Source organism: Dasypus novemcinctus, chromosome 12 (assembly GCF_030445035.2).
Source record: "Dasypus novemcinctus isolate mDasNov1 chromosome 12, mDasNov1.1.hap2, whole genome shotgun sequence".
Classification (NCBI taxonomy): Eukaryota; Metazoa; Chordata; class Mammalia; order Cingulata; family Dasypodidae; genus Dasypus; species Dasypus novemcinctus.
Window position 1 is genome coordinate 97,575,883 of NC_080684.1, and position 24,162 is coordinate 97,600,044.

A 24,162-nucleotide genomic window follows, 5' to 3' on the forward strand; every position below is an offset into this window, starting at 1 on the left:
AAGAGGGCCTGCTCGGCACAGGCCCTGAGCACAGAGCAGGGTGTGGAAAGGTGAAGAGAGGTGGATTAGTCAGCCAAAGGGGTGCTGATGCAAAACGCCAGAAATCGATTGGTTTTATACAGAGTATTTATTTGGGGTAGGAGCGTACGGATACCAGGCCATAATGCATAAGTTACTTCCCTCACCAAAGTCTATTTCCACATGTGGAGCGAATGGCTGCCGACATCTGCGAGGGTTCAGGCTTCCTGGGTTCCTCCCTTCCAGGTTCTTGCTTCTCTCAGGTTTAAGTTTCCTTTCTTCCCGGGACTTGCTTCTTCCTGGGTTCAGCATTCCTCTCTTCCTGAGGCTGGCTTCCCTTTCCTCTGTGAGCTTACTTCCCGGGACTCCAGCTTAAGGCTTTAGCATCAAACTCCAACATCAAAAACCCCTAACTCTGTCCTTTGCCATGCCTTTTATCTGTGAGTCCCCCCACCACTAAGGGGCAGGGACTCAACGCCCTAATGACGTGGCACAATCAAAGCCCTAATCATAACTTAATCACGCCCAGATAAAAACCAGATTACAAACATAATCCAATATCTATTTTTGGAATTCATAACCATATCAAACTGCTACAAGAGGGTCTGGAGAGAAACTCAACAGACCACCCAGCACACCCTAATTGCCCCTTGGACTCAGAGTCTATCACTTTTCTTCCATTTAATCCCTCAAGCCACACTGGCCTTACTGTCCTAGAAAACTCCTGTGCTTGCTTCTGCCAGGTTATATCTTAGACCATTACGTGTTACCTCTCCCAAGCCTGGGCTAATGGGAGCCAGACTGGAATACACCTGGGATAAGAGGCCCAGCTGGGAGCCTCATCTGCAGTTCCAGGGAACAGCCCCTGGCCCAGGTGCCTGGAAGCAGCCTCTGCCCCATAATCCCACAGGACATTTGGCACTTTCTCTGATGAAAAGAGAGATGTGATTAGCAGCAGGCTCTCTGAAGTGACTGGAAGCATGAGCTGAGGCTGGCATACTGCCCCAATTCCAACCTGGCAATCCTATGACTTTGTGCCTCAGTTTCCTCTGTATCATGTGGATGCCCTGAGCATTAAAGTGCATGAAAAGCAAAAACCACAGATCCTGCCACAGAAAGGCTCCGTAAAGGTGGGTTCTTTTATTTGCTCTGAAACTTGGGGAAGAAAATGGGACCAGAGGGGCAGGAAAGGCAGTGGGGGAGTGGGGGCTGCTGGTCATGGCCTGACTCAAGAAGACGTCGAAGGGGTTCTCACTGGGCATTTTCATCTGGCAGGTGCTGCCCACTCAGTCAAACCTCAGGGAGGAGATGCTGAACCCACCGTCCACGCTCAGGTAGGGCAGCTGGCAGAGGCCCAGCCTGTTAGAGAAGCTGAACTGGTGCCCGTCTGGCAGCGTCACCTTGAATCCATCACTCTCAAGGGCCACAGTGACCTGCAGTGAGAAGGAGGGTGTCAGGGAGGCTGGGCTCCCCTTCACATCCCCGCCCCCCACTCCCGTTTGACCTCACCGTGATCGCTGACCCTTGGGCAAAGCAGAGATGATCTTCCCGAAGCTCCTCCCCCCAGTTGCCTTCCCACGAGTTGCAACAATGATGGACTCGTCAAAGCGAGGGTTGAAGTACAGGCCCAGCCTCTCGGGCCCACCGCCCAGATTAATCTCAAAGCTGCAGGAGGGAGGGTAATCGGTGAAGTCAGGGGCCACCGTGTGTAGAACAGCTTGGGGGAAGGGAGTCGTGGCTGGAAGAGTCACTAAAGAAATTTGCATTAATCAAGGACTGTGTCCTAAAACAAGGGAGGTGAGCACGTGGTCAGACCTGGCCCTGGGGGACCACGTTCCATTAGGAGCATGGACCAAGGCTGTTCATAGGAGGAATTTGAAAATTTTAGGATCTGAGGGTGCCTGTCCTGGCAATCTGAATTCTCTTCAAGTATCTGAAACTGTTTGAGATTCCTTAAGGTGGTGAGCTCCCCATCACTGCAGGTATGTTTCAGAGCTAAGGGACCTCGGCAGGAGCACTCCAGGCATCTGGGTTAGGAATCTGTGGTCCCTGGGAGAAAGAGCTTTCTGTTTATATGGAGCATTCATTCAGAGGACTCAGGCCATGAGCACCCCACATTTCTATAGCTTTGAGGGACCCAAGTAGGAGAAAAGGATGACTTTTCTCTTGGACCCTACCTGAGACACTGACGATGAAAGGCTGATGCGGGTCAGTCCCCAGAAATGCTGAAATCCCTCAGCTCACAGGCGCCCCCTGGAGGCGGAGCTCTGCCTCTGCTGGGCTCTAGTGCAGGGGGGCGGACACCATCGGTCAGCGCCCCCTGGAGGTCGGCCCTGGTTTAACGTGCATGAACAGGTGGACCTCGGGGCTGCTCAGTCCTTCCAGGTCGGGGCTTGCAGGGGAGGCCCCCGAGCCACTGGGCGCCGGGCAGAGCTCCAGGAGCTTCTTCTCCTGCCCCTACAGTGGCTGCTGGGGACAAGGAACAGAGACGTGGCACAGTGTGAATTCTGAGGGCCCTAAACCCAGGTGCAGAGGTGAAGGCACGTCCTACCGCAAGAGGAGCCAGCAGGGATGTGGGGTGACAGGCTGCCAGGATGTGGAAAAGGCCGCTTGGCCCGAGGTCTGAGCACCAAGGCTGCCTCCTGCCCCCACCTGCTCCCCGTCCCCCAGCTCACCGATGAGCATCATCAGAAACTTTCCCTTTGAACTTGAGGGTGGTCCCCAACTTCACGGCCATATTGATAATCTCAAATGTCTCCTGGGCAATTAGGGCAGAGAGAGACGTTGTACCTGAGGCCCCTCAGAAGACCAATCCCACGTGGGCCTGGGCCCTTCAGCAAATGAAGCAGCTCCTGTCTCTCTGTCCCCCTGCCCAGATGGTGTCCCGAGCCCGGGAAGTGCTCCCCACACCTGCTGGGGAGGGAAAGTCCAGAGCGCTCCAACCAAGGCTTCCCCGCACCCCTGTCCTGCCCTAACTGCTTCACTACCAGCCTCCCCACAGCCTGCATCTGGGGGCTCAGTGGGGAAGACTCAGTTTACCCATCCAGAAATGGGTACTTTGCAGCCCACCAAACTCACAGTTCCCGAGCAGAACCGAGAAGCAAGGTTTCATTAGTTTGCAACCAAACTGTACTAGCAGAAAACTGACTGGACTGAAAATCTACAAAATGCCTTAAGTCACGTGCCTGAACGAGTCCCCCTAAGTCCCTCTTCAAACCTCACTTCCCTCATCCTCCCCTGGCCCACTTCATCTAGTCATCTGAAAACCATGTCATGCCCCTGCTGTGGGGCGTTTGGAGACACTGAGGCTGGGAGCAGCCTCCCGCAAGCCGGTGGGGACGACTCGAGATACTGTTGGCAAAGCCCCGAGCAGAGGGCCCAGCAGGACTGACGGCCACTGCGGGCGGCCTCACCGTGGTCCCTTGTCGCTGTCCATTTGCTCCCCTGTTTCCAGAGGACAGGACAGGGACTGACTTTCTATGGAGCGGGGGCTTCCCAGGGCTGCGCTGGGGCCAAGGGAGGGTCTCCACGCAGGGGCTACAGACCCCATTCCCCTCTTAGAGAAAAGGCCCATTTTCCACAGCTGCAATTAGAGGCTGAGCAGTGATGACGTTGAGCAGGTTCCAAAGATTCATCGTAATTTGTGACAGAACTTTTTCTTGTTTTAGGAGGTCACGGAGATAGAACCCAGGACCTGGTACATGGAAGCAGGTGCTCAAATACGACCTATAGCTGCTCCCCAATGAGAATTGGTTTTTTCAATTTGTTGTTTGGTTTTAGGAGGTACCAGGTATGAACCCAGGACCTTCTAAATTGGAAGCAGGAGATCAACCCCTTAGCTACATCCGGTCCTGCAGCAGACCATTTTTGAATTCTGGGATTTCCATTCAGTACCCAGCCCTGTTCTCTGAGGAGCATAACCTGAGAGCCCTGAAGCAGCGCCCTGACAGGGACTCCTCCCAGTGCTTCGAAGACAGTGGCCAAAGGAGGATGTCCCCTGCCCCCACGCCACCTCCAAAGCCACCACCTTCCCAGGAAGGAGGACTGGGAGCTGCTCCTTCGCACAGGGGTAGGACGGCAGGATGTTGCCCGACTCCCCCAGAGATAACAAGTGTGAGAAGGTCAGAAAGAGGAGATGGTGGCAGGTGAGACAGGTGCCTGAGAGCAGGGCTCTGGAGCTCAGTACCCCACTCTGAGTACCAAGCTGTATTAGTCAGAGTTCTCCAGGGAAATAGAATCAATACGAGACATCTGGCAATAATATGCAATTCTATAAGAGTCTCTCACGCAGCCGTGGGGATGCACAAGTCCAGGTTCCGCAGGCAGGCTGTGACCAGGGGCTGCAAAAATAGTCCAATGAAGGTTCATCACAAGTTCTGAGAGATGTTGGCTGTCCAAAGACGAGTAGGGAAATTCTCTCCAAATGCTGGAATCACTTCCCCTTTTAAGGTATTCAACTGATTGCTGTAAGCGTCACTCTTGCCGATGGCCAGCTCCCTGATTAGTGTAACTGCAACCCGCTGTCTATGATTTACCCCTGCAGTAAAGTCAATGGTGACTAAGTCCAAAAATGCCCTTGTATTACAGTTAGCCCAGTGCTTGATTGACCAAACATCTGGGCACAATTATCTGGCCGAATTGACACAATAGCCTAACCATCACATTCCCCCCCTTGTCAACTCTGCAACCACACACATTACCTTAAACCACGCTTAGTCTCTACGTAAAAACAATAACAGACATGCCTATATATATATTTCCGCCTGACAATGTTCAACTCCCCTGCGTACAACCAGAAATGCATTAATTCCATAGAGAATAGGGTACCAGGTCTTGGGTAATATTCACTCTCAAACTTCACATCCGCAAATACTATGACACGAAATGGATACAAATTGTTATATGATGAGGGGAAAGTTTGAGGAAGAAGACAAAAAAATTCATTTTGTGCACATAAACAATCATCATCATAATGAAACAAGGAAGAAAGATTCATGACCGTTATAGCACACTGGGGGCCTCAGGACTGTTTGCTGGGGGTGGGGTCTGCTCTGTGCCCTGTGGGGTCTTTAAGCACCCCTGGCCTCTACCCACTCGGTGACAGCAGCCCTCCCCATCCCACCCCCACCAGGCTGTGCCAACTAAATCCTCGCTCCAGCAGGGCCAGATGTCCCCGGGAATTAAAATCTCCCCAGGGCAGATTTACTGCCTTAGAGCAAGTGGGAGTGGGAGGCTGGAGGCGCGGCTCTCAGATGTGAGAGAAATTGCCAAGTCTCAGTGCTGGGAGTGGCAGCCTGGATGAAGCTCTCGGTCAGTCTCTTACTGCCAGACAAGGAACTGCACCGCCTGGAGATGCGGGTACCCAATGAGGGTGATGACGGGACCTTCCAAAGGGGCAGACATGACTGGAGGGACAGACAGCAGTGGCCTGTGCCTGCCACAGAGCAGCACCTACCCCGCCTAAGATCGGGTGGCCTGGGTAGATCTGTCTCCCGACTCCTCCCAGTGCTTTACCTGCCCCACCCACACCCTCCCAAGATTCTGGGTGGGGAGCGACAGCTGGTGCTGGGTGCCTCCTGGGGTTCCTGGCTGAGATAGATGAACCCGATACCCCAGGATGGGGAAAGCTGAAACAGGTGACTCTGCACAAAGGGGTGTCGAATCCCTTGGAGGGTGCAGGCCGGGCATCCTCTTTCCAACACTCAACAGGCACCTGGGCCAGGGGCTGTTCCCTGAAACTGCAGATGAGGCTCCCAGGTCCTCCGTCACTCTTGGCTCGTGACAGCACATTGACAGTGCCCAGAGACAGGGAGGCGGCTTTTTGAAAGGCAGACACACAGATAATACCTGGAAGGAGCCTCTGCCTCATGATCCACAGGACACTTGGCACTTCCTCTGGTGAAAAGGGAGAGTCATGAGGAGGTGTGGGCGCTCTGGAAGACGTTGGGAGTATGGGCTGAGATTTACATCCTGCCCCAGTTCACCACCTGGTCATCCTATGGCTTTATGCCTCATTTTCCTCTGTATCATGAGGATGCCCTGAGCATTAAACTGCATGAAAAGCAAAAACTGGGAAGCGGACTTGGCCCAGTGGATAGGGCGTCCGTCTACCACATGGGAGGTCCACGGTTCAAACCCCGCGCCTCCTGACCCGTGTGGAGCTGGCGCACGCGCAGTGTTGATGTGCACAAGGAATGCCCTGCCACGCAGGGGTGCCCCCCACGTAGGGGAGCCCCACGCACAGGGAGTGCGCCCCATAAGGAGAGCCACCCAGCACGAAAGAAAGTGCAGCCTGCCTAAGAATGGCGCCACACACACAGAGAGAGAACACAACAAGATGATGGAGCAAAAAGAAACACATATTCCCGTGCCGCTGACAACAGAAGCGGACAAATAGACACAGACAAATAGACACAGAGAACAGACAACTGGAGTGAGGGGGGTTGGGGGGAAGGGGAAATTAATAAATAAATAAATCTTTAAAAAAAGAAGAGAAAAGAAAAAAAGGAAAAGCAAAACCACAGACGCTGCCACAGAAAGGCTCCGTAAAGGTGGGTTCTTTTTTTTGCTCTGAAACTTGGGGAAGGAAAAATGGGACCAGAGGGGCAGGAACTGGGAGTGGGGGAGTGGGGGCTGCCACTCCTGGCGTGACTCAGGAGGACGTGGGTGGGGTGCTGGCTGGGACTTTTCCTCTGACAGGTGCTGCCCACTCAGTCAAACTTCAGGGAGGACATGCTGACCCCCCCTCCACGCTCAGGTAGGGCAGCTGGGAGAGGCCCAGCCTGTTAGGGAAGCTGATCTGGTGCGGCGTCTTTGACGCCGTCACTGTCAAAGGTCATTACGACCTGCAGAGTGAAGGAGGGTGGCAGCGAGGCTGGGCTCTCCTTGGCATCCTCCCAGGCATCTTCCCCTTTGACCTCACCGTGATCTCTGACCCTCGGGCAAAGCACAGATGATCTACCACAACCTCCTTCCCCCATCCGCCGTCAAACGAGTTGAGGACAATGGAGGACCTGTCGTAGCGAGGGTTGAAGTGCAGGCCCAACTTCTCGGGCCCTTCACCCAGATTAATCGCAAAGCTGCAGGGGGAGGGAAATAGGTGAGGGTCAGGGGCCACGCTGCATAGAACGGCCTGGGGGCAGGGAGTCGTGCCTGGAAGAGTCACTAAAGACAAGTGGTCTTAATCAAGGTGTCTGCCCTAAAACTAGGTGGTGATCCTCTGAGACATTCATAATGAAAGGCTGACAGGGGTCAGTCCCCAGAAATGCTGAAATCCCTCAGCTCACAGGCGACCCCTGGAGGCGGAGCTCTGCCTCTGCTGGGCTCTGGGGCAGGGGGCCGAACACCATCGGTCAGCGCCCCCTGGAGGTCGGCCCTGGTGTAACATGCATGAACAGATGCACATCGGGGCTGGTCAGTCTTTCCAGGTCGGGGCTTGCAGGGGAGGCCCCCGATCCACTGGGCTCCGGGCAGGGCTCCAGGAGCTTCTCCTCCTGCCCCTACAGTGGCTGCTGGGGCAAGGAATGGAGACGTGACACAGCGTGAATGCTGAGGGCCCCAAACCCAGGTGCAGAGGTGAAGGCACGTCCTACCGCGAGAGGAGCCAGCAGGGGTGTGGGGTGACAGGCTGCCAGGATGTGGAAAAGCCCGCTTGGCCCGAGGTCTGAGCACCGAGGCTGCCTGCTGTCCCGCACCTGCTCCCCTTCCCCCAACTCACCGATCAGCATCTTTGGCAACTTTCCCCTTGAACTTGAGTGTTCTCCCCAGTCATGGCCATATTCGTAATCTCAAATGTCTCCTGGGCAGTTAGGGCAGAGAGAGACGTTTTACTTGAGGCCCCTCAGAAGACCGATCCCACGTGGGCCTGGGCCCTTCAGCAGATGAAGCAGCTCCTGTCTCACCGTTCCCCTGTCCAGGTGGGGAACCGAGCCCGGGAAGTGCTCCCCACACCTGCTGGGGAGGGAACGTCCAGAGCGCTCCAATCAAGGCCTCCCCAACCCCTGTCCTGCCCTAACTGCTTCATTCCCAGCCACCCCACAGGCTGCATCTGGGGGCTCAGTGAGGAAGACTCAGTTTACCCATCCAGAAATGGCATACTGCAGCATGCCAGCCTCACAGTTCCCCTGAGCAGAACCCCAGAAGCAAGGTTTGATTCGTTTGGAACCAAACTGAACCAGCATAAAACAGACTCAACCAGAAAATATACAGAGGGGGAGGCAAGATGGCGGCTGAGTGAACTTCCCGGTTACTAGCTCCTGGGGGGAATCGGCTGGGAGGCGTCGGAGACTCTTTGGGACCGGCTGTTTCAGGATTTTTCCTGGTCCGGAGGTGTCTGGACATCGATTTGGAGGGAAGGTAACAGAGAGGATCCATCTGTGAAATATACACGGAGATCCCAGCTACGTGTGGAGGATTCCCTCCTTGGGTAGGCAGAGCCGAGGCAGCTAGCACCGCGGCGGGTGGCGGGCGGGAGAGCCGAGCCGCGCTGCGCCGTGGCGGCGGGCGGTGGGCGGGGAAGCCGAGTCCGGCCGAGCCGCGGCGGGCGGCAGGCGGGAGACCCGAGCCCAGCCGAGCCCAGCCAAGCCACGGCGGGCGGCGGGCGGCGGGCGGGGGACCGGAGCCCAGCTGAGCCCAGCCGAGCCTGACGGCGGGGTTTCTGTTCTTTGGGTTTTTTTTCTTTTTGTTTTTGTTTTTTTGTTGTTGTTGTTGTTGTTGTTCTTGTTGTTCTTTTTTTTTTTTTTCAATCCTCTCTTTCTTGTCCCCAATATTCTTCTTATACTATTTTACCTTAACAATACAATAGGTCCTACAGGAAATACCTCACATTTGCTGGGTTTCCTCACCCTCCACTGCCTCATTTCTCTGTGAATAGATTTAGCCTATCTACACTATCCCCTTTCCCCTACAACTTGATATCCTCCACCATCTGCTATCTCTCCTATATTCCATCTCCCTTTCTTTGATCCACAAAGTGTCTAACTCTTAATTTCTAATACCTTTGTTTAGTTTTCCATCTGGTATTCGTCCCTGAAACTATTACCTTTCTTTTCTCTTTCCCTCTCTCACGAAAACAATAGCCTCTTAGTACGTACCACATTCCTCCCATATTCAGTCGTCTACCTCATTATAGGTACTTTCCTACTACTATAACTCTACACAATTTACATGATCTAACCTCCATCCTCCCAGAACTCATATTGTTGCTTTGTAAACATACATCACCAATACTACTTCACACTTTTTCCTTCCTTACACAATTGACTTTCCCCAGCACTAATACTTTCCTTTAAAGTGAGCTTAACTAGCAATAAGAAATTGGAATAAGAAGAACAAAGTGACAAAGAGAAGATATAACACTTACGCAAAAACAACAGCTAATTAATCTCCAAGACTAGACAAAGAAGCTAAGGAATTGATTAAACCCGTCAAGAAAAAATGTTGACAAGACAGCAACAAAAATCTACAAACCAAACCAGTAATCAGGAAAACATGGCTGAACCCAATCAACAAACTGAAAATCAGGAAGGGGGGCAGGACTTCGCACAAGCAATGAAAGATCTCAGAACATTTATCACCGACAAATTTGATGAAGTAATGAAAGAGGTTAACAGCGTGAAGACAACACTTGGAGGGGAAATTGCAGACATGCGCAAAAAAATAACAGATATGATGGAAATGAACACCACAATTCAAGAAATCAAAAATACACTTGCAGCAAATATCAGCAGACTAGAAGAGGCAGAGCAGAGAATTAGTGATGTGGAAGACAGTGCATTGGAAATCAAACAGATAGTAGAAGTGGTCAATAAAAAGGTAGAAAAAATCCAGATAGGACTTAGAGACCTGAATGATAACGCAAAACGCTCAAACATACGTATTATAGGCATTCCAGAAGGAGAAGAGAAGGGAAAGGGGTCAGAAGGAGTGTTGCAGGAAATAATGAATGAAAACTTCCCAAATCTACTGAAAGAGACAGATGTACATATCCAAGAAGCACAGCGCACTCCACTGGTCATAAACCCCAACAGGCCCACCCCAAGACATATACTTGTCAAATTATCCAATGCTCAAGACAAAGAAAAAATTCTAAAAGCAGCAAGAGAAAAGAAAACCATCACATACAAGGGAAACTCCATAAGATTAAGTGCTGATTTCTCATCTGAAACGATGGAGGCAAGAAGGCAGTGGTATGATATAGTCAAGGTACTAAAGGAAAAAAATCTCCAACCAAGAATACTCTATCCAGCTAAACTAGCATTCAAAAATGATGGAGAGTTCAAAATATTCACAGATAAACAGAAACTGAAAGAGTATATCAACAAGAAACCTCCCCTTCAAGAAATTCTTAAGGGAATTCTGCAGGAAGAAAGGAAAAAACAGGACAGTCAGAGATGGAGGAGAGTGTAAAAGCAACAAGAAAGACAAAAATAGAAGGGGAAAATAAAATAATACAAACAAAATATAACAAACACAAATCCAACCAAAATATGGCTAACATAAATAACTCTCTAAACGTAATAACACTGAATGTCAACGGATTAAACTCACCTATCAAAAGATTCAGACTGGGACACTGGATAAGGAAATACGACCCATCTATATGCTGCCTACAAGAGACACATCTTAGACCCAGAGACTCATGGAGGTTGAAAGTGAATGGCTGGAAAACAATCATACAAGCAAACAACAACCAAAAAAAGGCAGGAGTAGCTATATTAATATCAGACAAAATAGACTTTAAATGCGAAACAATTGTGAGAGACAAAGAAGGATACTATATTTTAGTGAAAGGGACAATTTGTCAAGAAGATCGAACAATCATAAATATTTATGCTCCTAACAAGGGCGCCTCTAAATATGTGAGGCAAACGCTGGAAAAACTAAGTGAAAGAATAGATGCATCTACAATTATAGTGGGGGATTTTAATACACCACTATCAACTCTGGACAGAACATCTCAAAAGAGAATCACTAAAGAAACAAAACATTTGAACAGTATATTAGAAGAGCTGGATCTAATAGACATATATAGATCATTACACCCAAACACAGCAGGATATACATTTTTCTCAAGCGCACATGGAACATTCTCCAAGATTGACCATATGCTAGGCCACAAAGAAAGGCTTAATGAATTCAGAAAGATCGAAATCATACAAAACAATATCTCTGACCACAGTGGAGTCAAGCTGGAAATTTGCAAGGGACAGAGACCCAGACTTCACACGACAATTTGGAAATTAAACAGCACACTCTTAGAAAAACAGTGGGTCAAAGAGGAAATCTCAAAAGAAATCAATGACTACCTTGAAACAAATGATAATGATAACACAACATACCAAAATTTATGGGATGCAGCAAAAGCGGTACTGAGAGGGAAATTTATAGCCATAAATTCATATATCAAAAAAGAAGAAAGAGCAGAAACTGAAGAATTAACTGCACATTTGAAGGAATTAGAAAAACAACAACAAAGTAACCCAACAGGAAGAAGAAGGAAGGAAATAACAAAGATAAGAGCAGAACTAAATGAAATAGAAAATAAGAAAGCACTTGAAAAAATAAACAAGACCAAGAGCTGGTTTTTTGAGAAGATCAACAAAATTGACAAACCTTTAGCGAGACTAACAAAGAAAAAAAGAGAAAAGATGCAAATACACAAAATAAGAAGTGAGAAAGGTGATATCACCACTGACCCTACAGAAATAAAGACTATCATAAGAGGATACTTTGAAAAACTATATTCCAACAAAAATGACAATTTAGAGGAAATGGACAAATTCCTAGAAATACATAAGCAGCCCATACTGACGAAAGAAGAAATTGATGATCTTAACAAACCAATCACAAGCAAAGAGATAGAATCAGTCATTAAAAATCTCCCAACTAAGAAGACCCCAGGGCCAGACGGCTTCACAGGTGAATTCTACAAAACATTCCGGAAAGAACTAACACCAATCCTGTTGAAACTATTCCAAAAAATCGAAACAGAAGGAACACTGCCTAATTCCTTCTATGATGCCAACATTACCCTAGTACCAAAGCCAAACAAAGACACCACAAGAAAGGAAAATTACAGACCAATTTCTCTAATGAACCTAGACGCAAAAATACTTAACAAAATACTTGCTAATCGTATTCAACAACACATTAAATGAATTATACACCATGACCAAGTGGGATTTATCCCAGGTATGCAAGGATGGTTCAACATAAGAAAATCAATCAATGTAATACACCATATAAACAGACTGAGAGAAAAAAACCACATGATTATATCTATAGATGCAGAAAAGGCATTTGACAAAATACAGCACCCCTTCCTGATAAAAACACTCCAAAAGATCGGAATACAAGGAAACTTTTTGAACATGATAAAGAGTATATATGAAAAACCTAAAGCCAACATTGTTTACAATGGCGAAATCCTGAAATCCTTCCCTCTAAAATCAGGAACAAGACAAGGATGCCCATTGTCTCCGTTCCTATTTAACATTGTCTTGGAAGTACTGGCTCGAGCACTGAGACAAGAACCAGATATAAAAGGCATTCAAATTGGAAGGGAAGAAGTCAAAATTTCATTATTTGCAGATGACATGATCCTATATATAGAAAACCCTGAGAGATCTTCAACAAAGCTCTTAGAACTCATAAATGAGTTTAGCAAAGTCGCAGGTTATAAGATCAATGCGCAAAAATCAGTAGCATTTCTCTACACCAATAATGAGCAAGATCAGGAGGAAATCAAGAAACAAGTACCATTCACAATAGTAAATAAAAAAATCAAATACTTAGGAATAAATTTAACTAAAGATGTAAAAAACTTATACATCGAGAACTATACAAGATTGTTCAAGGAAATCAAAGAAGACCTAAATAAATGGAAGAATATTCCCTGTTCATGGATAGGAAGACTGAATATTATTAAGATGTCTATCCTACCAAAACTGATCTACACATTCAATGCAATCCCAATAAAAATCAACACAGCCTTCTTTAAGGAACTAGAAAAACTAACTATGAAATTTATTTGGAATAAAAAGAGGCCCCGAATAGCCAAAGACATATTGAAAAAGAAAAACGAAATAGGAGGAATCACACTTCCTGACTTCAAAACATACTACAAAGCTACAGTAGTGAAAACAGCATGGTACTGGCATAAGGAGAGACACACAGACCAATGGAATCAAATTGAAAGTTCAGATATAGAACCTCATGTATATAGCCATATAATATTCGATAAAGCCACCAAACCCTCTCAACTGGGAGAGAATGGCCTATTCAACAAATGGTGCCTGGAGAACTGGATAGCCATATGTAGAAGAATGAAAGAGGATTACCATCTCACACCTTATACAAAGATCAACTCAAGATGGATCAAAGACCTAAATATAAGAGCCAAGACCATAAAGACCTTAGAAAGCAGTGTAGGGAAACATCTACAGGACCTTGTAATAGGAAATGGCTTCATGAATATCACACCAAAAGCACGAGCAGCAAAAGAACAAATAGATAAATGGGACTACCTCAAAATTAAAGCCTTCTGCACCTCAAAGGAGTTTGTCAAGAAAGTAAAAAGGGAACCCACACAATGGGAGAAAATATTTGGCAACCATATATCTGATAAGAGACTTATAACTTGCATATATAAAGAACTCATATATCTCGAAAACAAAAAGATAAACAACCCATTTAAAAAATGGGAAAAAGATTTAAACAGACACTTCTCCAAAGAAGAAATACAAATGGCTAAAAAGCACATGAAAAAATGCTCCAAATCCCTAGCTATCAGGGAAATGCAAATCAAAACTACAATGAGATACCATCTTACTCCCATAAGATTGGCAGCCATGAAAAAAACAGTAGAATACAAATGCTGGAGAGGATGTGAAGAAAGGGGAACACTCATCCATTGCTGGTGGGAATGCAGAAGGATCCAACCATTCTGGAGGACAGTTTGGCAGTTTCTCAAAAAATTATCCATAGATTTGCCATATGACCAAGCAATACCACTGCTGGGTATATACCCATCAGATCTGAAAACAAGGACACAAACCGATATATGTACACCAATGTTCATAGCAGCATTGTTCACCATCGCCAAAAGTTGGAATCAATCCAAAAGTCCATCAACAGATGAGTGGATCAATAAAATGTGGTATATACACACAATGGAATACTACTCAGCTGTAAGAACCAATACACTACAATCGCACGTGATAACATGGATGAACCTTGAGAATCTTATGTTCAGTGAAGCAACCCAGGCATTGAAGGACAAATACTATATGACCTCAATGATATGAAATAAGTTAACTGCCTCAGAGAGCTAGAGTCTGGAAAAGTGGCTTACTGGAAATCGGGGGGTGGAGGAAGGATGTGAGTTAATGTCTGTAGGGGTGGAATCTGTGATGAGCTGGGGGTAAGTATGAGCACAAAGAAGGGACAAAATGGGGGCAAGGGGTTACCTTCGGGTGGGGTTTTCTGGGTTTGAGGGGGGCTGGGGATGGGAAGAGGGGTAATATGGTCCAAGAAATAGGTGGGAGGGAGGGGCAACATACAAACATGGGAGAGTGCCAGAAGTTCATTGAGAACTAAATGCTGAGTAAAACGTATCAAAGTATAAGTAGGAGGGTCACCTGGTTAGGACGCTCAGGGGGTATGGTCTGATGCGGGACGGACTCCAGAGGGAATAGCTGAAGGCTCATTTTGCCAAGGTGGGTTCTACCATTGGGTGGGGTGGACCCATATCCTGGGGAAGACTAATGCCGTCGAATAGAGAGAACTGTATCTCTCGTGAGAAAGGACGGCTCCCAGGGCATTAGATTGGCAGGCGTTGTGGGCCCTAAGGGGAGGGGAAAATGGACGTGCAATGGATAGAACAAAGGTAAATAAGGGGGCAAAAGAGGAGTTATGTGAGAGTACACGAGGATGAATATAAAACAGCTAATATTACACCAAAAACATATAGGGGACGACAGACTAATAATGAAAACCATAAGACAAAACATAGGATAACTAAAAAATTTAGAAAACTGTACAACCTAAAGTATGGACCACATAGTAAGCACAAATGTTACCTTGTTTGAAAACTATAGTTTCGGAATCTGTACATCAGTTTCAGGAAATATGATATGAATAAGTTAAAAGATTATTGCTGTGGAAGGGAAAAGGTTTTATGGTGGATCTGGGGAAATACTGTATATTGTATATATGAATTTTGGTGATCTAAGACTCTTCTGAAGCTGACATTATGTTGGGATTCACTTTACGGGATGTTTTGGATCACAGAGTGGTTCAACAATGGCAGCGGAGGAATACTGATATGGGATGTTATTGACAGGATATATATGGTTGACAGGGAGTTATACAGGGCATATGCCCAGGGTATATGGTAATGTCTATATATACTCATAGTGGAAACAATTAAAAACAACAGCTGGGGGGGTACTGGGCTCCTGGCCGCGGGGTCACTGTTGTGGGCCCTGGGAGAGCAGCGGCAATCCTCCAGGTGCAACGGCAAGAACCAGGAAGGAAGGAGGGCCTAACAGTGGGCTCTTGATACTAATGGCTACACTTTTGAGCCTATGCACCTGCAATAAGAACAAGGCCTAGAGTAGCATTGTGCCTGGGGGTTTCCTCCTGACAGCCTTCATGTTACTCAAATGTGGCCACTCTCACAGCCAAACTCAGCGTGTAGATGTGATGCATTCCCCCCAGCGTGGGACACGACACCCGGGGATGAGCCTCCCTGGCACCGAGGGATCACTACCACATACCAGCTGAAGAAGCAACTAGAAAATGACCTTGAATTAAAGATTCAATGCGGAACAGCAGAATATACCTGTCTACATATAATAACATGACTTCGGGAAGCGGTTTGACCTAATGTAAGGGGGAAATGGAAAGGAGAAATGAGATTATAAGGCTGTGAGTCTCTAAAAAAGAGTCTGGAGGTTGTCAGAAGGAATACCCCTATGTACAACTGAACAGAGTCTAAGAGACAGATAAGGTAGATACAACCCCAGGTATTGGTTCTTTTGAGGGATAAAGAGACCCACGGGTTCTATGGTCATGGCAGAAGGGGTTCACTGCCATGACAGATGGCCCTTCTTTGGAGCTGGTGTTTCTGCATGATGGAAATGGACTCAGAGGGGATCTCTTTTCACAAGACTTGCATGCTACTTTATTGGAATTGTAGTTGGTGCTGAGTTTAAGATATATGTAGGGGATTTGAATCTCTGGACTGATAATATGACACCCAGGCCCAGAGCCTCAACAGACTTCAGCTCCTACACTTTGACTTATTGGACTTACTCCACTCAGCTAACATGGAGTTGAAGAAGGTCAACCACCACAACATGGAGCCTAGAGTGTCTACAACTAGAAGCGGGAAGAGTGCATCCAGTACCCATGTGGAATCTAAGCCCTCACTTGACATAGGTGTGCAATGGACACAACCAATCCAATGTCCACAGAGAAAATGTGGAATGGGTGTGGGAACGGTAGCCATGGGGGCTGCTGGGTGTGGGGAACGGGAGGAAGAGATGAGATGTGGAGGCATTTTCGGGACGTGGAGTTGTCCTGGATAGTGCTTCACGGACAATTACGGGACACTGTAGATCCCCCCAGGGCCCACTGGATGTAACGTGAGAGACTCTGGGCTATGATGTGGACCATTGACTATGGGGTGCAGTGATGCTCAGAGATGAACTTACCAGGTACAATGGATGTATCACGATGATGGGAGAGAGTGTTGCTGTGGGGGGAGTGGGGGGCAGGGGCGGTGGGGTTGAATGGGACCTCATATATTTTTTTTAATGTAATTAAAAAATAATAATAATAAATAAATATTTAAAAAAAAAAAAGAAAGAAAATATACAAAATGCGGCAAGTCACGTGTCTGAACGTGTCCCCCTAAGTCCCTCTCCAGAACTCACTTCCCTCGTCCTCCCACTGGCTCACTTCATCTAGTCATCCAAAAACAGTGGCCGAGCCCCTGCTGTGGGGCTTTTGGAGACACTGAGGCTGGGAGCAGCCTCCCGCAAGCCGGTGGGGACGACTTGAGATACTGTTGGCAAAGCCCCGAGCAGAGGCCCAGCAGGACTGACGGCCACTGCGGGCGGCCTCACCGTGGTCCCTTGTCACTGTCCATTTTCTCCCTGTTCCCGCAGGACGGGGCGGGGACTGGCTTGCTTTCTTTTTTTAAAAAATTATTTATTTATTTTTAAAAATTACATTTAAAAAATATGAGGTCCCATTCAACTCCACCGCCCCCACCCCCCACTCCCCCCACTGCAACACTCTCTCCTGTCATCGTGACACATCCATTGCACCTGGTAAGTACATCTCTGAGCATCACTGCACCCCTAGTCAATGGTCCACATCATAGCCCACACTCTCCCTCGTTCCATCCAGTGGGCCCTGGGGGGATCTACAATGTCCTGTAATTGTCCGTGAAGCACCACCCAGGACATCTCCTCGTCCCGAAAACGCCTCCACATCTCATCTCTTCCTGCCATTCCCCAAACCCAGCAGCCACCATGGCTACCCTTCCCACACCCATTCCACATTTTCTCTGTGGACATTGGATTGGTTGTGTCCATTGCACATCTATGTCAAGTGGGGGCTTAGATTCCACATGGATACTGGATGCACTCCTCCTGCTTTCAGTTGTAGACACTCTAGCCTCCATGGTGTGGTGGTTGACCTTCTTCAACTCCATGTTAGCTGAGTGGGGTAAGTCCAATAAATCACAGTGTAGGAGCTGAAGTCTTTTGAGGCTCTGGGCCTGGGTGTCATATTATCAGCCCAGAGATTCAAATCCCCTAAATATATCTAAAACCCCAGCACCAACTACAATTCCATTAAAGTAGCATGCAAGTCTTGTGAAAAGAGATCCCCTCTGAGTCCAATTCCATCACGCAGAAACACCAGCTCCAAAGAAGGGCCATCTGCCATGGCAGTGAACCCCATCTGCCATGACCATAGAACCCGTGGGTCTCTTTATCCCTCAAAAGAAGCAATACCTAGGGTTGTATCTACTTTATCTGTCTCTCAGACTCTGCTCAGTTGTGCATAGCGGCATTCCTTCTGACAACCTCCAGACTCTTTTTGAGAGACTCATAGCCTTAATTCTCATTTCTCCTTTCCATTTCCCCCTTACATTAGGTCAAACAGCATTTTGAAGTCATGTTATTATATGTAGACAGGGATATTCTGCTGATCCGTGTTGAACCTTTAATTCAAGGTCCTTTTCTAGTTGCATCTTCAGCTGATATGTGGTAGTGATCCCTCGGTGCCAGGGAGGCTCATCCCCGGGTGTCATGTCCCACGCTGGGGGGAATGCACTGCATTTACATGCTGAGTTTGGCTGTGAGAGTGGCCACATTTGAGTAACATGAAGGCTGTCAGGAGGAAACTCCCAGGCACAGTGCTACTCTAGGCCTTATTCTTATTGCAGGTGTATAGGCTCAAAAGCATAGCCATAAGTATCAGGAGCCCACTGTTGGGCCCTCCTTCCTTCCTGGTTCTTGCCGTTGCACCTGGGGGACTGCCGCTGCTCCTCCAGGGTCCACGACAGTGACCCCCCGGCCAGGGACCAGTACCCCCGCCCAGCTATTGTTTTTAATTGTTTTCACTATGAGTATATCTAGACATTACTATATACCCCGGGCATATGCCCTGTATAACTCCCTGTCAACCATATATATCCTGTCAATAACATCCTATATCAGTATTCCTCCGCTGCCATTGTTGAACCACTCTGTGATCCAAAACTTCCTGTAAAGTCAATCCAAACATAATGTCAGCTTCACAAGAGTCTTAGATCACCAAAATTCATATATACAATATACAGTACTTCCTCAGATTCACCATAAAACCTTTTCCCTTCCACAGCGATAATCTCTTAACTTGTTCATATCATAGTTCCAGAAAGTGATGTACAGATTCCGAGACAATAGCTTTCAAACAAGATGACATCTGTGCTTACTATGTGGTCCATACTTTAGGTTGTACAGTTTTCTAAATTTTTTAGTTATCCTATGTTTTGCCTTATGGTTTACATTATTAGTCTGTTGTCCCCTATATGTTTTTGGAGTAATATTACATGTTTTATATTCATCTTCGTGTACTCTCACAAAACTCCTCTCTTGCCCCCATATTTACCTTGTTTCCATCCATTCCACATCCATTATCCCCTCCCCTTGGGGCCCACAACGCCAGCCAATCTCCATTTCCCGAGAAGCCATGTCCAGAGATACTTGCAGCAGTATTCAGGGCCTGACTTTCTCAACTGCCCTAATGCCCTGGGAGCCATCCTTTCTCACTAGAGATACAATTCTCTCTATTTGACGGCATTAGTCCTCCCCAGGATGTGGGTCCACCCCAACTCTCCCTTCTTGGGTCTCTTCCCAATGGTACAACCCACCTTGGCAAAATGAGCCTTCAGCTAGCTATCAGGGAAATGCAAATCAAAACTACAATGAGATGCCATCTTACTCCCATAAGATTGGCAGCTATGAAAAAAACCGAAGAATACAAATGCTGGAGAGGATGTGAAGAAAGGGGAACACTCATCCACTGCTGGTGGGAATGCAGAAGGATCCAACCATTCTGGAGGACAGTTTGGCGGTTTCTCAAAAACCTAACCATCGATTTGCCATATGACCCAGCAATACCACTGCTGGGTATATACCCATCAGAACTGCAAACAAGGACACAAACAGACATATGTACACCAATGTTCATAGCAGCATTGTTTACTATCGCCAAAAGTTGGAATCAATCCAAATGTCCATCAACAGACGAGTGGATCAATAAAATGTGGTATATACACACAATGGAATACTACTCGGCTGTTAGAACAAATACACTACAAACACACGTGATAACATGGATGAACCTTGACAGTCTTATGTTGAGTGAAGCAACCCAGGCATCGAAGGATAAATACTACATGACCTCAATGACATGAAATAAGCAAACTGCCTCAGAGGGCTAGACACCGGAAAAGAGGCTTACAGGAAATCGGGGGGTGGAGGAAGGATGTGAGTTAACGTCTGCAGGGGTGGAATCTGTGATGAGCTGGCGGTAAGTATGAGCACAGAGAAGGGACAAAATGGGGGCAAGGGGTTACCTTCGGGTGGGGCTTTGTGGGTTTCAGGGGGGCTGGGGATGGGCAGAGGGGTAATATTGTCCAAAAATTGGGGGGAGGGAGGGGCAACATACGAACATGGGAGAGTGTCAGGTGTTCGTTGAGAACAAAATGTTGAGAAAATCGTATCAAAGTATAAGTAGGAGGGTTACCTGTTTAGGATGCTCAGGGGGTATGGTCTGATGTGGGACGGACTCTGGGCGAATAGCTGAAGGGGACTGGCTCTCTGTGGAGCGGGACCTTCCCAGGGCTGCGCTGGGGCCAAGGGAGGGTCTCCACGCAGGGCTGCAGAGCCCCTTTCCCACTTGGAGAAAAGGCCCATTGTTCACATCTGCAACTGGAGGCTGAGCAGTGATGATTTTGAGCAGACGCCAAAGATTCACAGTAATTTCTGGCAGAATTTTTTTTTTTTTTTTTTAATTTTAGGTGGAACTGGAGTTAGAACCCAGGACCTGGTGCTTGAACGCAGGCATTCAAATACTGAGCTGCATCTGCTCCCGAGTGAGGGCTGGTTTTTTCCATTTGTTTGTTTGGACTGAACCCAGGGAAGCAGGCTGTCAACCCCTGAGCTACATCTGGTCCACACAAACCATTTTTAAAGTCTGGGATTTCTGTTCAGTGACCAGCCCTGTTCTCTGAGGGACATAACCTGAGAGCCCTGAAGCAGCTCCCTGGACAGGGGCTCCTCCCAGTGCTTCATGGACAGTGGCCGCAGGAGAATTACCCCTGCCCCCCAAAGCCACCACCTTCCCAGGAAGGAGGACTGGGAGCTGCTCCTTCGTACAGGGGTAGGACGGCAGGATGTTGCCCGCCTCCCCCAGAGGCAACAAGTGTAAGAAGGTCCGAAAGAGGCGATGGTGGCAGGTGAGACAGGTGCCTGGAGCAGGACTCTGAAGCTCAGTATCCCACTCCAGGTACCAAGCTGTATTAGTCAGAGTTCTCTAGGGAAACAGAATCAACAAGAGATATCTGTCAATAATATGCGATTCTGTAAGAATCTCACGCAGCCGTGGGGATGCAAGAGTCCAGGTTGCGCAGGCAGGCTGCGACCAGGGGCTGCAGTGAAAGTCCAAGGAAGGTTCATCACAAGTTCTGGGAGATGTTGACTGTCCAAAGACGAGCTGGGAAATTCTCTCCAAATGCTGGAATCCCTTCCCCTTTGAAGGCATTCAACTGATTAGGTTAAGCATCATTCTTGCCGATGGCCAGCTCCCTGATTAATGTAACTACAACCAGCTGTCTGTGATTTACCACTGCAGACTGGAGACTAATTCCGTAAATGCCCTTGTATTACACTTAGCCCAGTGCTTGCTTGACCAATGCCTGGCTTAGACACATTTACCTGGGCGCATTGACACGACAGCCTACCCATCACAGTCCAGCCATTTTCAACTTGGCAACCATACACGTTACCTTAAACCATACTTAGTCTCTAAGTAAAAACAATAACAGACATGCATATATATATATATATATATATATATATATTTCCGCAAAACAATGTTCAACTCTCCTGCGTACAACTAGAAACACATTAATTCCATTGAGAAGAGGGTACAAGTTCTTGGGTAATATTCACTCTCAAACTTGACATCCTCAAATATTATGACTGAAGCAGACACAACTTGGTATATCATAAGGGGAAAGTTGAGGAAGAAGACAAAGAAATTCGTTTTGTGTACATAAATCATCATGACCATAATGAAACAAGGAAGAAAGATTCACGACCATCATAGCACATTGGGGGCCTCAGGACTCTTTGCTGGGAGTGGTGAGCCTTCTCTGAGCCCTGGGGGATCTTTACGGCGCCCCTGGCCTCTACCCACTCAGTGCCAGCAGCCCCCCACCCACACGCGCCAGGCTGTGCCAACAAAAACCTCCCTCCAGCAGTGCCAGATATTTCCTGAGAGTAAAATCTGCCCAGGGCAGATTTACTGCCTTAGAGCAACTGGGAGTGGGAGGCTGGAGGCGCAGCTCTCAGATCTGAGAGAAATCGCTAGGTCTCAGTGCTCAGAGGGGCATCTGGATGAAGCTCTCGGTCAGTCTCTTACTGCCAGACAAGGAACGGCACCGCCTGGAGATGCGGGTACCCAATGAGGGTGATGACAGGACCTTCCAAAGGGCAGAAATGACTGGAGGGACGGACAGCAGTGGCCTGTGCCTGACACACAGCAGCACCTACCCCGCCTAAGATCGGGTGGTCTGGGTAGATCTGTCTCCCGACTCCTCCCAGTGCTTTACCTGTCCCACCCACACCCTCCCAAGATTCTGGGTGGGGAGCGACAGCTGGTGCTGGGTGCCTCCTGGGGTTCCTGGTGGAGATAGATGAACCCGATACCCCAGGATGGGGAAAGCTGAAACAGGTGACTCTGCACAAAGGGGTGTCGAATCCCTTGGAGGGTGCAGGACGGGCATCCTCTTTCCAACACTCAACAGGCACCTGGGCCAGGGGCTGTTCCCTGAAACTGCAGATGAGGCTCCCAGGTCCGCCATCACTCTTGGCTCAGGACAGCGCATTGACACAGCCTTGAGCCAGGGAGGCGGCTTGTTTGAAAGGCAGACACTCAGATAATACCTGGAAGCAGCCTCTGCCCCATGATCCACAGGACAGTTGGCACTTCCTCTGGTGAAAAGGGAAAGTCATGAGGAGGGGTGGATGCTCTGGAAGAGGTTCGGAGTATGGGCCGAGATTTACATCCTGCCTCAGTTCACCACCTGGTCATCCTATGGCTTTATGCCTCAGTTTCCTCTGTATCATGAGGATGCCCTGAGCATTAAACTACATGAAAAGCAAAAACCGGGAAGCGGACTTGGCCCAGTGGTTAGGGCACCCGTCTACCACATGGGAGGTCCACGGTTCAAACCCAGGGCCTCCTGACCCGTGTGGAGCTGGCTCACACACAGTGCTGATGCGCACAAGGAATGCCCTGCCACGCAGGGGTACCCCACACGTATGGGAGCCCCACGTACAGGGAGTGCGCCCCATAAGGAGAGCCGCCCAGCACGAAAGAAAGTGCAGCCTGCCTAAGAATGGAACCACACACACACGGAGAGAGAACACAACAAGATGACGGAGCAAAAAGAAACAAAGATTCCCGTGTCACTGACAACAACAGAAGCGGACAAATAGACATAGAGAACAGACAACTGGAGTGAGGAGGTTTGGGGGGAAGGGGAGAGAAATAAATAAATCTTTTAAAAAAGAAAAGAAAAGAAAGAAAGGAAAAGCAAAAACCACAGATGCTGCCACAGAAAGGCTCTGTAAAGGCGGGTTCTTTTATTTGCTCTAAAACTTGGGGAAGGAAAAATGGGACCAGAGGGGCAGGAACTGAGAGTGGGGGAGTGGGGGCTGCGACTCCTGGCGTGACTCAGGAGGACGTGGGTGGGGTGCTGCCCACTCAGTCAAACTTCAGGGAGGAGATGCTGACCCCCCTCCACTCTCAGGTAGGGCAGCTGGGAGAGGCCCAGCCTGTTAGGGAAGCTGATCTGGTGCCCGTCTGGCAGCATCACCTTGACTCCGTCACTGTCAAAGATCATTACGACCTGCAGAGAGAAGGAGGGTGGCAGCGAGGCTGGGCTCTCCTTGGCATCTTCCCCCTTGACCTCACCGTGATCTCTGACCCTTGGGCAAAGCACAGATGATCTACCACAAGCTCCTTCCCCAGTCCGCGGTCAAACGAGTTGAGGACAATGGTGGACTGGTCGTAGCGAGGGTTGAAGTGCAGGCCCAGGTTCTCGGGCCCTTCACCCAGATTAATCGCAAAGCTGCAGGGGGAGGGAAATAGCTGAGGGTCAGGGGCCCCCGCTGCATAGAACGGCCTGGGGGCAGGGAGTCGTGGCTGGAAGAGTCACTAAAGACAAGTGGTCTTAATCAAGGTCTGCCCTAAAACAAGGTGGTGATCCTCCGAGACATTCATAATGAAAGGCTGACAGGGGTCAGTCCCCAGAAATGCTGAAATCCCTCAGCTCACAGGCGCCCCCTGGAG

The 24,162-nt window shown here is 48.3% G+C and overlaps 1 pseudogene; it reads right to left on the reverse strand.

Moving 5' to 3' along the window:
* Positions 1-1,304: 1,304 nt before the first annotated feature.
* On the reverse strand, positions 1,305-23,713 carry LOC101438367 (galectin-2-like; annotated as a pseudogene).
* Between the last annotated feature and the right edge of the window lie 449 nt (positions 23,714-24,162).